Source organism: Sorex araneus, chromosome X (assembly GCF_027595985.1).
Source record: "Sorex araneus isolate mSorAra2 chromosome X, mSorAra2.pri, whole genome shotgun sequence".
NCBI lineage: Eukaryota > Metazoa > Chordata > Mammalia > Eulipotyphla > Soricidae > Sorex > Sorex araneus.
The window spans coordinates 216,529,581-216,536,295 of NC_073313.1; positions in this window are offsets into that span (position 1 = coordinate 216,529,581).

Below are 6,715 nucleotides of genomic sequence, written 5' to 3' on the forward strand. Positions count from 1 at the left end.
AAAATCTAAAACATATATTTACAACTAGTGAGTGATACTAGACCAAGTGTTCATGCCTCCAACCATTTCTACCCCTGTCCCATACCGATGATCATGTCAAAGTCAGTCACAACTTTAGGAATGGCCAGATCAGCTCTATCTACCTTCAACGAATCTCTTTGGAAATCATTGAATAAATAGAGATAAGTCCCACAAAAATTGTTGATTTTTCTAATAATTGTTAGAATTATTATTGAATTATATTGAATATATTTTTATTGAATTGAATATAATATTATTGAATTATAGAATTAGAATTGTTAGTTACCTGTACCTAGCTCAAATTCTGTTAAATACATTTCATGACAGATTAAAAGCAGAGCGGGGTAAGGGGTTTGAGCTCCAGCAACCTCACAAATAATTTGGGAATTTTCTAGATTGGCCTTTCCTTCCACAAACTGCAAGGCCAAGGCAGTGAGCTAGATTACTTTTGTTTGCATTTCAGTTTAAACAATGAGTTTTTAAGGCAACCCAGGGGGTTACATACCAAAGTTCTTAGATCCTGTGCCCTCCCAAAATATTATTATACATAACTTTACTAACATTTTCAGATCTATAAAATAAAATTATAATTTTTTTATCTCCAATATATCTGAAAATATTTTACTTGATTCATTGTTCATTAGCTAAAAACATCTTTTATATACATTATGACTCAGTATGGACTGGAGCGATAGCACAGCGGGTAGGGCATTTGCCTTGCACGTGGCTGACTCGGGTTTGATTCCTTTGCCCCTCTCAAAGAGCCCAGCAAACTATTGAGAGTATCTCATCTGCATGGCAGAACCTGGCAAGCTACCGTGGCGTATTGGATATGCCAAAAACAGTAACAAGTCTCACAATGGAGACGCTACTGGTGCCCACTTGAGCAAATTGATGAGCAATGGGATGACAATGACAGTGACAATGGAATGAGAAGTTCATCACAGTTCAGCATTGTTTGTCTAATTGTAGTTCCAGTACTTGGGCATTGTGATAACTAAAACTGTTTTTATCTTTTGTTTTTGTTTTTGTTTTTGCTTGCTCAGGGCTTACTCCTGGGTCTGTGCTCGGGAATCATTTCCACTAGGGCTTGGGGATCAAATGTGGTGCCAGGGATGGAATCCATTTTAACTCTGTGAAACTTAAGTGTCCTATTTGCTGTAGTATTGCTCCAGTCCCTAACTTTCATATTTCTCTAAATTTTATGTACTTTTAAGACATATATGGAGGTACAACAAACAGCTTGTGGCTTTCATGTCAATTTTTCACAGAAATGGAGTACAAGTATATTCAGTTAAGTCATTATTCTCCCTCTGAATATACTGTCTATATGCTATATGATGTCTTAAATTATATTTAAAAGAAAACTTTTTGTAGCATGGCTTTAAAATAGTAAAAACAGGGGCTGGAGAGATAGCACAGCGGGTAGGGCATTTGCCTTGCACGCAGCCAACCCGAGTTCGATTCCCAGCTTCCCATATGGTCACCCAGCACCGCCAGGAGTAATTCCTGAGTGCATGAGCCAGGAGTAACCCCTGTGCATTGCTGAGTGTGATCCAAAAAGCAAAAAATAAAATAAAATAAAATAGTAAAAACACAAATAGCCCTTTTTGAAATAAGAGACTTACCTAAAGTTCTGGACTAGAGCAATAGCATAGCCGGTAGGACTTTTGCCTTGCATGTGGTTCGATTCCTCTGTCCCTCTAGGAGATCCCGGCAAGCTACCAAGAGTATCCCGCCTGCATGACAGAGCCTGGCAAGCTACCCATGGCATATTCGATATGCCAAAAACAGTAACAACAAGTCTCACAATGGAGATGTTACTGGTGCCTGCTCGAGCAAATCCATGAACAACGGGATGATAGTGCGACAGTGCTACAGTGCTACCTAAAGTTCCAATGAGACCTAAATTACTGACATCAAATGATATCCTAAAAGAGTACATAATGTAGAAGACAAAGTATTCTGAAAATATAAGGGTTTTTCTTATTGCTATTATCTTTATTGATAAAAATTCTGTGTTACAATACCGTTAATGATGATTTCGTGTGTCCATAATTTAACACTACACCTCTCACCAGTGTAGCCGCCTCCATCGCCAGGTTCCAGAAGGCCCCTCTTTTACAGCCATCCCTTTCCACCCAGTCCCCTCACCCCATCTTGCACCCACCATCCGAGTTCTGTGGATCATCTCTCCTAGTACTGTTGCCTTTCAGCATTTGTGTTATTTTTCAAAGAACTCATCTCTGCCTTCAAAATTTTGTCAAATAACTAACTTGACCACACTTTATATAACAAATAACTTCTTAAAACAGTGTCTGAGCTAACAAAATCCTCTATCTTTTATTTTTTATTTTTCTTTTGCTTTTTGGGTCACACCTGGCAATGCACAGGGGTCACTCCTGGCTCATGCACTCAGGAATTACCCCTGGCGATGCGCAGGGGACCATATGGGATGCTGGGATTCAAACCCAGGCCAGCCTCGTGCAAGGCAAACACCCTACCCACTGTGCTATCACTCCAGCCCCCAATCCTCTATCTTTTAAAGATTTAGTTAAATTTTTGGTTTATGTAAGACCATGTTCTTCATACTACAAATTTTAAGTGTGATTTTGACTTTCACAATTTTATATTTTTTCATAGTTTCCCAAGATGTTAATTATCTATCTTCTTAAGTAGCTTCAATAAAATGAGTATACATTTATTTTTGTTATCCAATTCACATCTATTGACCATGAGCACAGACTGTATACTTGGAGTTTAATTTACTCATCTATATACAGGACACTCCTATAAGTTATATAAAATACTAAATATGGTACCAGAGAAGCTTACTGAAGAGGTAGTTCAGGAATTAAGGCACTTGCCTTGAGCATTTCTTACCCAGCTTCAATCCCCAGCTTCATATATGGTTCTTCAGGCTCTACCAGGATTGACCCCTGAATACAGATCCAAGAATAAGCCCTGAGCATTTCAGAGAGTGCTCCCCCACCAAAAAAATAATGTACTAAATACTTATTACTTGATTGCATATTTGAGCTTTTCCCACACAAGGAAATCTAACTGTCTTCTATAATTATATTACCTAAAGCCCCTGATAACAAATTGCAGCAATTTTCTGATTGAAAAGGAAGGAAGTCAAGAGAGATGGATAGATAAAGGGAGGTTTATTACCTAAAAGACAAGATTCTACAGAAATAAAATTTTTTTGTGGCTGAAGATAAATACAGCTAATATACATGCATATTAGCTATATTTATTATGAGAATATATATGCCTATAATTTGCTAAAAGCTAAAAGCCAACATTATGTACTTTAACTGCACAGATTAGATTTAGAAAGACATACAAGAATTTAGCCCACTAGAGCAGTAAAGTAAAACACACACTAACTTGGATTCACAAACCTGGGTTTAGCTTCTGTCATGCATAACCCAAACACTCAAGCTTTCTATGTTATAGTTCTTAACCAAAATAAATTAAGATAAGCTTGGATCTCTTCCTAGCCTCACTACTTATCAACTCAATGAGGTTGGGGAAACTACACAATATTTCTAGTTTTCTCAGACTAAAACTATCAATAATAATAGAACTTTCTTCACTGGGTTGTCAAGAAGTTTTCAAAAGGATCCAAGGGTGCTTAGTGCCTCCCATGCAGCCGTGAGATCTTGTGTTAGGCTCCTCGTATTGCTCCTACATACCAGTACAACTTGTGCAACAATGCTAGTGTGAGCCTAAGGACTACAATAATGTGCCTAATGAAATGTGTGGAAGCAATAACTAAGGTGATTTCACTGCTACTAAGCAAGTATGCACCGTGACCAGAGAATCAAAGTGTGAGAGCATGCAGTTAAATGTATAGGATCTTTACAAGCTAAATAGTGCCGGCACTGTAACTAAGTTTATGCAACCCCTGGCCACCACCACAACCAAAGAGAAGCAAAGGGGATGGGAGATAATGGATGTTACATTGTTCTCATGACACTTTGTTGAAGTGAGCATTCACTAAATGTGTCAGGAGCTCTCAGGATGGGTGCATCATCACAATATTGAAGAACTATAAGAAAAGTCAGCCTCTTCTGCTGTCAAAAAACTTAATTAAGTAAATAAACACAAGAAAAGCTGCCCGTCCAACATGAGAACGTTCTTGTGAGGCATTAATAATGGAGTTTATATTTGTTCATATTTGATTAATTTGACACTTGATGGAGTATTATTGCAATAAACACTGAAGAAAATTTGAACATACCACATTAATTAATGATGAATACGCTGTGTTAGGAAAGGATGCATTAATTAAGTTTTAAAATACAAAGCCGTATGTGATTAGAGACGAAATTACTCACTTAAAGCTAGTCTAGATAGTAAAATTTATTTTCCAACCATAAAATCTATTTATTCCAAGTCCAAAAAAAAACCAAAATTAAAATCAATTTGAGTTTCTATGGCCATTTAGGAAAAATTAATGAAAGTAATTAATCTATTTAATAATTTTATGTGATTATATAATATATTAATGTCTCCACAATAATTCTAGTTGACAATCACCAAACTATTTTATGGCAACTTTTAATATGTGCTTACTTAGCTACTTCCTAATATGCAACATATTATTCAAGATAGCCACCATGCAATAGATCATATTTCCATAACTTATTTTTTGTTATAATTTATATCTTTTGGGGGTTTTAGGGAGGAAGTTAAGTCATACCCATTGGTGCTCAATGGCTCTGAGTTCAGAAATGACTGCTCGCAGTGTTCAAGGGACCATGTTTAGTGCCAGAAAATTAAAATCTGGTCCATTCGTAAGCAAATTTCATGATTTTATTTTTCCTAGTGGTTGCATAGTATTCCATTGTATAAATGTACCCTACTTTCTTTATACTCTCATCTGTTCTTGGACACTCGTAATTTTTCCAGATTCTGGCTATTGTGAATAGTGACGAGTTTCATGCTGAGTAAAATGAGCCATAAGGAGAGGGACAGACACAGAATAATAGCACTCACGTGTGGGATATAAAAAGCATAGCAAGAGAATATTAACCAAGGACAGTAGGAAGGAGAGGCAGAAGGACAGGTCCTCATTTGGAAGCTTGCCATAATTGGTGGGGAGAGACCAGTTAGGATAGAGGAGGACCACTATGACAGCGATTGTTGTATATGATCACTCTGGACAAGAACTGAAAGCTGTAAGTAAGTAGCACTCTAGCACTGTCGTCCTGTTGTTTGTCAATTTGCTCAAGTGGGCACCAGTAATGCCTACATTGTGAGACTTGTTACTGTTTTTGGCATATCGAATACGCCATGGGTAGCTTGCCAGGCTCTGCCATGCAGGCGGAATACTCTCAGTAGCTTGCCGGGCTCTCCGAGAGGGACGGAGGAATCGAACCAGGGTAGGGCGTATGCAAGGCAAACGCCCTACCCATTGTAAAGGGATATATCACTGTATCACTGTCATCCTGTTTTTCATCGATTTACTTGAGCAGGCGCCAGTAATGTCTCTATTTGTCCCAGCCCTGAGATCTTAGCAGCCTCTCCTTACATGTCTTTCCTAACTGCCACGTTGAAGGCTCTTTCCGGGTCAGGAGAATGAGACCCTTTATTGTTACTGTTATTGGCACGTCTAATACACCCTGGGTAGCTTGCCAGGCTCTGCCACAGGAATTCTTAGATTTGGGAATTACACACACTGAGATGTAAGAGACCAGAAGGGTGCCATCAAAAAGAGACCCAACTAGGAAAGCTCCAAGCCACACTGTACTCAAAATAAAAAATTCCAAAGACAGACAGAATATTAAAAGCACTAAGATTGATAAAGAATTTACAAAGAAAATTCCATAAGATTCACAGTAGATCTATCAAATGAGACTTTGCAAGTCAGAAGAAAGGAACAGAGGGGTTTAGTATAAAAACTCAATGAAAAAAACACATCACTAAGAATACTCTATTCAGCTAGATTATCATTCAGATTTGAAGGAACAATACACAGCTTCAGGGACAGAAAACAGCTTGGGGAATTCATAGACTTGAAACCAATTTTACAAAAAGCATTAAAGGAGCATCTTTAAAGGACAGGACAAACTTCTTAGCCTGTGTCACTGAGTATGGTACTTACTCGTGATACTTATGTTTGCCATCATTAAGTAAGGAAGATCAGAATAAGGAAGGTATACTTCTAACTTGCTAACAGATTTCATATATTTTTAATACTGACTTAACATCTCATTTATAATGAATGTTCTGTCTTATCAGTCTTTTCAATATATCCATTCTAAAACACTTTTACAAGCCTATTTAGATTTTCCCCTTTAAATTTTCTTAGTTCTCTTCACTCTTACTAAATTTTACAGTTGTAGGTCTCACCTAATTCAAGTAAACTGTAAAATATATTATCAAAGGGGCAGGAGAGATAATACTGCAGGCAAGGTGCTTGCCTTGAGTGCACTCAATCTGAGTTCAATTCCCAGTATCCCATATGATACCCAGAGCATGGTGACATTTTTTAATAGTTTTAATTAATTCAGGGAAGACAGAATTATTACCATAAGATACCCAAAATGGGAACTAGTGAAATATATCTTACATACCAGAGTTGAAAACCTACCTATGTAAATGAGAGTAGGCACTAATTATACTGTAGAAAATGATTTTAATTTATTTACATAGGTTAAAATCACATAGCATCACAAACTGA